Source organism: Amborella trichopoda, chromosome 8, assembly GCF_054954075.1.
Source record: "Amborella trichopoda isolate Santa Cruz 75 chromosome 8, AtrichopodaSantaCruz75HAP2 v2.0, whole genome shotgun sequence".
Taxonomy (NCBI): Eukaryota; Viridiplantae; Streptophyta; class Magnoliopsida; order Amborellales; family Amborellaceae; genus Amborella; species Amborella trichopoda.
The window spans coordinates 24,230,836-24,240,283 of NC_142343.1; the positions used below are offsets into that span (position 1 = coordinate 24,230,836).

At 34.9% G+C, this 9,448-nt stretch overlaps 1 pseudogene across 1 annotated transcript; it reads right to left on the minus strand.

The window, feature by feature from the left end:
* Positions 1 to 435: 435 nt before the first annotated feature.
* On the minus strand, positions 436 to 2,990 carry LOC110006683 (transcription factor DIVARICATA-like; annotated as a pseudogene). Its single transcript, XR_016061486.1, has 2 exons — positions 2,543 to 2,990; positions 436 to 1,385 (listed from the first exon to the last, which is right to left on the minus strand). The product of XR_016061486.1 is annotated as a transcription factor DIVARICATA-like (transcript).
* Between the last annotated feature and the right edge of the window lie 6,458 nt (positions 2,991 to 9,448).

A 9,448-nucleotide genomic window follows, 5' to 3' on the forward strand; every position in this document is an offset into this window, starting at 1 on the left:
CTAACAATAAATAATATTTTTTGAAATCCAGTTTTTCATTACTTTTTAAAGCATATTTGGACCCCTTCAAGTTGCTTTTGGTTATATTCCACTTTAATATCTTTATTTTACTTTCATATTTCAGTACTTATTTTTATAGAACTTCTTGACCTTGTACAAGACTTGCAAGTTTACTTGAACTCAGTCAAGTTAACTTGGCGGAGTAATTCGCCTCGGCCAAGGGTTGAGTCCCTTGATTAAGGCAATCTTCTAGACATTGGTATTCACTAATAACCTTTGAAGTTTGAATGCAAGGGTTGAGTCCCTTGATTAAGGCAAATCTTCTAGACATTGGTATTCACTAACAACCTTTGAAGTTTGAATGCAATTCGTGATGCTTTCCGTATTAAAATACTTGAACTAAACATACGGTATCGATTTTGAAAACAGAGAAAATAAAATAAAAATCAAAAGCTGCCCATTATGAAGATCAGAGTCAACAATCAAAGTACTTGGGTAAGTAGGGTTGTACAACTTAATGTCCCTAGCTCAACAGACTCGATCTACATTTGGTAAATCCCTTTGAACTAGACTCCTGATACAAATAATAGTCAGGCTGGAGCCTGAGTAATTCGCAATTGACATTAACATTATTATTGGATTCCTACCACTAAAGAGCCTTAACCCTGTATTGGTCCGGCTCCCCTGGGAAGGGTGAGATGGAAACAATCCTAATCTTTGGCTTTTTATGCACAAAGTGGCCGCTCTCAGGACTCGAACCCACGCTCTTGTACTGGCTATCCGATACACCAACTGATGGCGCTATGGTTACCTGACACACCAAGTGATGGCGCTATGGATTCCTACCACTGAACAACTCAAAAACAAAAACAAAAACAAAAACTTCCTACCACAAATAAGATGTTAATCCTACCCAAAGTGCCCCTAAACAAATCTTGCGGCTTATTTCTAAATTGCCTCTCCCCCATTTTGTCCAAGATGCCTTACTTTTGTGGGCATGGCCAACCTTATTCTAGGCCCTGGATGAAATTGGCTCAACGGCATGACCTTCAATGGTGGCATGGGTGCCTCTTGCATTGGGAGCTGGAATGCTATAGGGTAGTGGCTGGACCCATAGGTTTGTGTAGGCCCCGAGAGCTTGTGTACTACATCGGAGACGTACTGAGTTGAGTTTAACTCTTCAGTAGCTTGTGTACTAAGATCATCCACACTCATATCGTGGATGCTTGCACTTTTTTTCTCTTTTTTCCCCTCCAACACCTTTTGTCCTACAAAATACTTTTGAGCATGACTTGCTTGAGTTGGGGTTCAGGGTCAGGACGAATGTCCTGGAGATGCTCTTCCAATCCCCCTTCCCACATTTTTGCAGACCGAGTAGAAAGAGCCTGCCACAAATGCAAGTTTGTAACTTGAATACATGAGAGGAGGAAAAACAATTTGAAAAAGTCAACCACAAAGGGCAGTTACAAACTTGATACAGGAGAGGGGAAACAACTAAGGTACAGGTCATGTGTAGTTTATAAACATAACCTTGCACCTTGAGATGCTCTTCCAAACCCTCTCTCTCTAGACACATGCACTTGCGCGCACACGCAAACACAAAAGAAAGTATTTCACCTTAAGGAAAGTATTTCACATAATAATATGAGGCACATTAAGGAAAGTATTTCACTAGTTCCTTGACCAGCTGGGTTTTAAAACCCTGCTTTTGCGTTATAACTGGAGGCACATTAAGGAAAGTATTTCACATGGTTCCATTCCACGAAAGCCTCCCCATATGCATAAAACATCCATATTGAAGATGTGTGGAAAAAAGTTGGCTTGACTACCTCACACTTGTAGCGCATAATGCATCAAACATCCTTATTAAAGACGGATGTGAAAAAACGGTGGCCCCACTAGAACCGAAAATTGACACTGTTAAAAATACATGAAAAAGAATATTATTTGTATTTTTTGTTTTTATTGTCTTGAATATTCATATATGCCATAGTTAAGATTTTCAACACCAAAATTTTATATAAAGAGATCACCAAGAAAAGTTTATATAGAGCCGAGGCTCTAAACAATCAAATTAGAGCCTACCTCAACACTTTCACTAAAAGAGGTTGTTTTGATGTCCAAATATGCTCAAATCGATCATCTCGACATCAAGATGTATGGACATGAGAAAAAATGGATTTCAAGTTTTAGAAATAGTGTCAAGCAATCATCTAGTCATCAAGATACATAGACATGAGAAAAAGTGGATTTCAAGTTTTGGAAATAGTGTCAAGTTTTCATACATCTGCTTGATCTATACTATTGTTTAAGCTTTAAATTTTATAATTAGAGGTAAAAATATATTTTAAGGCTAGCACAAATATTTTCATTGTTGAAACCAAAATTCTTGACATGATTTAAAGGTGGGCTCTACTTTGATTGTTTTGGGCCTCGGCTCTATGCAAACCCCACTCGTAAAAAAGCGCATATAAAAATTCGCCCAAAAAAAAAAGGCATGCAAAAACTTAGGAAAAAGCATTTAATTATTCTGGAAACTTACCTGTGCTGAACTTCAGTCCAAGGAGACCCTTTCTTCCTCCCCATTTTGCACGTGGCAGGAACTTGTCTGGACTCGAATGAACCGTAGGAGAACTTTTCAGGCGAATTTTCCCGGAAATAGGAAACATCATTATAAGAGGGAAGCTCCACTTTACCTGAATCTATTTCTTTTATATCTTTCAAAAGAGCCTCATAATGCATATAAACTTCCTTCGCACTTTTTCCAGCTACTTTTCCGACTATTTCTTGCCATCGATCCGGCAAGCCATCAGGGAAGGCTGCTAGGGCCTCCCCGAAAATCTTATTCTGTTGAAAGGACCATCCATTGAAGACCATCTTTTCTCCCCAAAAGTTTTGAAGAAGTTTGAGAGAGAATGAAGGAACACAGACGGAGGAAACAAAGAGTGAGAGAGAAATTATATGATTTGAGAGGGAGAGAAATTAGAGGCGAAGAGATCTACGGTTCTGTTTTGAACTTAAATAGAAAGAAAACGCGGGAACCAGAATCTGAACTTTTGACTCATCTTCTTTTTGTTTTATAATATTTTCTGCATGTTTGGATAAGCTTGCCACGGGCCATCAACGTGCAAAAAAAAAATAGCCGCCGGGAGACATGAGGAAACAAATAACCATCAAATTTAAGGTGTGGCTCCTGCAATAACATATTGTATGATAACTCCCTCATGAAGCATATCTATTAAATGAAGGGTGCAGTTTCTATAAGGTTGCAAACTTAAATAATCCAATTAAGACGCACCTCCAAATTTTATCATAACATGTAATTTTGGTGTAAAATATTATTAGGATTATCTGAAAGTCTATTTTGATATCTAATTATAAAATTTTAAACTCAACAAATGGTTAAAATCAAGTAGATCTATAAACATATTAAAATCTTGACAATGAATGGTCTAGATAATGTGTTGCAAGATGCACTATTTTTGAGACCTAAGATATTATATATATATATATATATATATATATATATATATATATATATATATATATATATATATATATATATATATATATGTCAAAATGATCAATTGGAGGGTTTTTCAATATTAAAACAACTTTTTTCAATAGATTTTTGAAATGCATCTATAATTCTACCTTTTAAGATAGCAACCTTATATGAATTTTTTTCTTAAATGAAATTATGGATTTATCTACAAATTGTATATATAAATTTTTTTTTTCATAAACCTTAAGCCTTATTTGGACCTTTTCCTTTTTATTTAGCTTGGCTCTAACTTGCGTCTATTAATCATTCACAATTTTTATTTAGCTTGGCTCTAACTTGCGTCTAAGATGGATGGTGTCCAAAGTGCACTGGTTATAAATAATATGTGACCAGTGCACAAAAAGTCTCAATAACATACATCTTAAATTTTAATAATTTTGTTTTTCTTTTTTCCTTTTCTTTTTTTTATATTCATGATCACCTTGGACAATGTCATGAATCCTTAGAAATTTGAATAAAAAGTATGTATTCAAGATGAGTTTTAGAGAGGGGTCGCATGTGTACATATGAGTCGATAGACTCAAAAAATGCCATCCTTTTTTTAATCAATGTTGATGAATTCTGTAGCCCAGATAAAATGTTGTCACCTCCGAATCAATGGTTACGAATCACAGAGTTAATTCAATGGCTCAAATATGTTTGGTTTTCAACTACACCCTTTTTATATTTGGGTGAGGTTTTATAAGGTGTACACCTTATATTATTTAAGTAAGGTGCACCTCAAAATTACAAAAAATGCAGTGCCAAAAATCTACCGTTGTCCCCAATTATAAAATTTAAAGTTCTAAAAATGGTGATGATCAAACGGATCCATAAACACTTTGAAAACCTTAAAAATGGATTGTCGAGATCATGCGTTAGAAACTTTCGTAACTTTGTCAAGTCATCTTGGAATTCCCCATCCATGTTCAATAAGAGGGCTACCGGTCTGATTTTCTCCAGGACTCGTGCGAGCCCTTTATGTGTGGGAAAAGGATAATATAAGTCTTGGAAATAAAAATAATTTTTTTCATGATTTAAAAATAGTTTGTGATAAATTTTTAATTTCCTATGATTACTTTTTATATTTTTCACAAAATCTATGGCCTTTTTCCTAAAGGGCCAGCTTTCTTTGCTTCCCCTACCACATAGAAGTTCTATCGTCCCCCTTATCCAACCGTCCATTTTGAATGGAGGGCTAAGATTGCCCCAATCACATTGTCATGTCTCTACACTATTGTATTTTTAGTTTTTTTCTATAAACTATTTTGACATCAAATTTTGGATGTCTATTCCTCTATTAAACTCGTACTAGCGAAAAATATAAAAAAAATATTTTCAATAAAATAAAATAACCAAAATACCCTTGAAAGTTTCAAGGGGTATTTTGATCATTATTTTTTATCGAAAAATTATTGTTACTTGAATTTTATATTTTCGAGAGAGAAAGTTCCTGAAAATTTATAGAGTGAGAAATAATCTCAATTTTTAACTTTAGAGAGAGAAAATTCTAATTTTTAGATAGAGAAACTTTAGAGAGAAAAATTATCTCAAATTTTAAGTTTCAGAGAGAGAAAGTACTTGAAATTTTTTTGAGAGTAGCTATCTCAAAAACTTTTAGAGAGAGAAAGTACTTGAAATTTTTTTGAGAGCGACTATCTCAAAAACTTTTAGAGAGAGAAAGTAACTGAAATTTTTTTGAGAGTGACTATGTCAAAAACTTTTAGAGAGAGAAATTATATCAAATTTTAAGTTTCAGATAGAGAAACTACTTGAAAATTTTTAAAAAGAGAAACTATAGCTAAATTTTTAGTGTGAGAAACTATATCAAAAGTTTTACAGAGTTAAACTATCTCAAATTTAATGAAAAAAAGAAATTATAATAAATAATAAATTAATTTTTTTAAAAAAAGTTAAAAAACAAAGTTAGAAAAATATTATGTATCTATGTACCATATTACCATCTTAGTAGTAGAAATCTATTTAATAAAAAATACTTTTCTCAAGAAATATATTTCAAAGGAAATGGATTTTCTAGACAATCATTTTCTATGGATCCAAACGACCCCTAAGTGTTTATTGAACCATGATTACTAAGACTAGTAATAAGCTGGGTTGGCCAGGCTGACTCAGGTTCCTAGAGGTTCGATGTTGCCTAGGCCAGGATTGTGTTGTGTAGGCCTCGGCTTAGGCCCAACCAAGGACCCTAGCTCAATCCCGAACTGGGTCCTTAGCTTGGTGACCTAGCTTAGCCTTGACCTGGGTTTGGCGTTGTTAAAAAATAGAGAAATCTTTCTCTTGTATATACTTAAAGGAAAATCCATATACTTATACAAGTATTTTAGCACTCATGTATGTGTTACAGCTTTCAAAATAGGAATTGGTTATCCTATACAACAAACTCATTCAAACTACAACAAGCCTTATCGTTATCCTACTTGACAAAGAGAGAGACATTTAAACTACAAGGAAGTATTTGCTAACACTCCCCTTCAAACTAATGGGGGTGTCATAGCATCAGTTTTCCCATCAAATAATATTGTCACCTTTTGGACAATGTCTTAGTGAAAATGCTAGCAATCTGAACTTTGGAAGCAATATGGGGTAGTGATATATCTCCTCATTCAAACTTGTCTCGTACAAATGACAATCTACCTCAATATGCTTTGCTTGTTAATGGAAAACCGGGTTGATAGCAATCTTCATTGCGCTTTTATTGTCACCAAATAGGAGAATGAAGGAAACAGTAGTGATGCCTAGATCTGCTAGAAGTCAGTTCAACCAAATATTTTTACGACATGTAGAAGATATAGCCCGATATTCTAATTCTATAAAAGACTTTAACACTATATGTTGTTTCTTAGATTTCCAAAAAATCAGGGAAGTGCCAAGAAAGACACAATAGCCACTAGTGGAACGACAAGTGTCAGGGCAACCAGCATAATCAACATCTGAATATGCTCTCAAGACTAAGGGACGAAGATTTATCATATGAAAGGGCTATGTCAGGTGTGGATCAAAGATAACGAGTAATGTGACGAACAACAGTAAGATGAAGTCTTCGAGGATTTGAAACAAATTGGCTGACAAGCTGAACAACATGAGCTATATATGGTCGTGTCACAGTAAGATAGATTAAGCTACCAACAATCCTCATATACATAGTCGATCAGCTATGGGGACGCCATCAGTCTTTCCATATTTGAAATTTATCTCTAGTGGTGTATCTATTCTCTTATTATCTATGAGTTTGATCATTACTATCAAATCCTTGGTGTATTTTCTTTGACTAATTAAATCACCCTTGGATGAGCTAGAAATTTCAAGTCCTACGAAATAGGAAATATGGCCCAAGTCCTTCGTTTGAAAGAAATTTGGAAAACCATTTTCAAGACTTGTATACCTTGATGATCATCTCCTATGATTAAGATATCATCAACGTAAATCAACACAAAGACACTCTCTTTAGATGTAGATGAAATGAAGAAATGGTAGTCATTTTTACTTTGGTGGTAGCCTACACCCTGAAGCGTACTTTTTAGCTTTGCAAGCCAAGCACGAGGTACATGTTTCAACCCATAAATGACCTTTCGTAATTTACACACCATATGAGGAGACGAAGTGGGATACCTAGGTGGTGGCCTCATATAAACAATTTTAGAAAGGTTCCCATACAGGAAGGCATTCTTGATATCCATTTGGAAGATGTACCACAACAACCGCAATCAAAGTTCAAACACTGGTCATTTTAGCAACTGGCATAAAAATCTCATCATAGTCGATGTCATATTCTTGATTGTAACCCTTTGTGATGAGCCTAACTTTAAATCGATCCAATGTTCCATCAGATTTTAATTCTACTACATAGACCTATTTGCTGCCTACAACAGTATGACCTTTGGGAAGTGGGACTAAATCCCAAGTATGATTAGCGTCGAAAGCCTACATTTCTATATGCATGGCTTGACCCCACTCTGCATTTTATGCTGCATATTTGTAAGAAATTAAATAAAGAAGAACAAGTGATTTAGGAACTCAAGCGGAACGATAAGTCCAATGGAGAAGAAAGAGCCGATGGAGTATTTGTATTATATGGTTCCGAAGGTAATGCTACAGGCGTAGTCCTCTTGCATGTTGTCTAAATCGTTGCAGATTTTCAAGAAAAGGCGACAAAATAGAACTAATGAATGAATTCAATGGTAATGAATGAGAGGAAGACGAAGGTTTGGAAAAATATGGAATATTTTCTAAAAAGCACATTTTGGGATACTCTCCATTTCTTAGCTTCCCAATAATAACAACGATATACGTTTTGAGTTTCTCCATATCCGACAAACATGCATTTGGTAGGCTTAGCATCTAGCTTAGATCTCTCAGATGGAGGTAGAAGAATAAAACAAGTACAGCCAGAGGTTTGAAGTAAGGAGTAGTTAGGGGGATGCCCAAATAATTTATATAGTAGTGAAGTATCATTTAATACAGGAGTACACAACCTATTAATTAAGTATATACTAGTTGAGAAGGCTTATGCACAAAGTACTTTAGGTATATTGAAATGAAAAAGAAGTGCCCTAGCAGTCTCTTGAATGTGTCTATTTTTCTTTCTGCAACACCATTGTGTTGTAGTGTATGAGGGCAACTTCTTTGATGCAAAATTTCTTCTTTAGCCAAGAAATATTTGAATGTGGTTGATATATATTCTCCACCAAAGTTTGTGCACACAATTTTCACTCGCATGTTAAATTGGGTGACTACCATGGCATGAAATTCCTTTAACACCTTCAATACTTTAGATTTTTTATTCAAAAGATATATCCAAGAATATCTAGACCAATCATCGATAAATGAAACAAAATAAAATTTTCTAATTAATGAACTGATAGGTGCCAGTCCCCACACATCATTGTGAATTAAATCAAAAGCAGAAGTGGCCCGAGTCTTACTAGAACTGAAATGTAAAGTCACAACTTTGGCAAGAATACAATCTTCACAATATATTTCAACCACAACCTTAGTATCAATTTTATTCAATCAAGCAACAAAAGAGAACAAATATTTGAAGTTCAAATGATGAGGATGGCCTAAACAATAATGCCAAAGCCTCCAAAGTTTATTTTCATAATTTATTTCAGAATTAAAAAGAGCAAAAAAAATAATGAGGAGAGGTTGAATCGGTTTGGAAGTACTGAACAAAGAATTCCCCTTTCTTATGGCCTTTTCCAATCACCTTCCCAGTTTGTAGGTCTTGTATTAAGCGTCCAAAAATAGAAACTGAGATAATATAATTTTGTTTGACAAGTTGACCAACAAAAGTTAAATTGGCTGATAGACTATGCACATATAAAACATTAGAAAGATATAAAGGTGGAGAGTTAGCAGGTGTAATGAGCAATGAGCCAACTTTCTCTACAGGAAATGATTGACCATTTGCAATATGAATGCTCTGAAAGCCTTTATATGGAACAACTTGTTTTAAAAATTTCAAGTTGTCGGTCATATGGCTTGAGGCACCAGAATCTAATACCCCAGAAGTTTTAAGGTCAGCCTTACCAAAACAAGAAACATGGAGTGCTTGTATGACTTGTTAAAAAAATTCAGGTGTGAGAGGATGTGACTGACTTGACAAGGCAAGTCAGGGAAGGAATATTGGTGTAGGTACAGTAGAAGGCAGATTGAGGGTGTTGACTATTTCTGAAGTGGTGGTAATTGCAGCATAGGCTCTAGGAGGTGGCCTCCTGTTTTGGAGCTGTTTTTTTTTGCACTAAATGATTAGATGTCCAACTTCATTGCAATAGTTGCAAATAATCGCCTTCTTGCAATTACTAGCTAAATGGTCAATCTCCTCCTAGTGAAAGCACTTAACTTTTCTCATATCCCGACCTTTCACTTTACTTGAATTTGCTA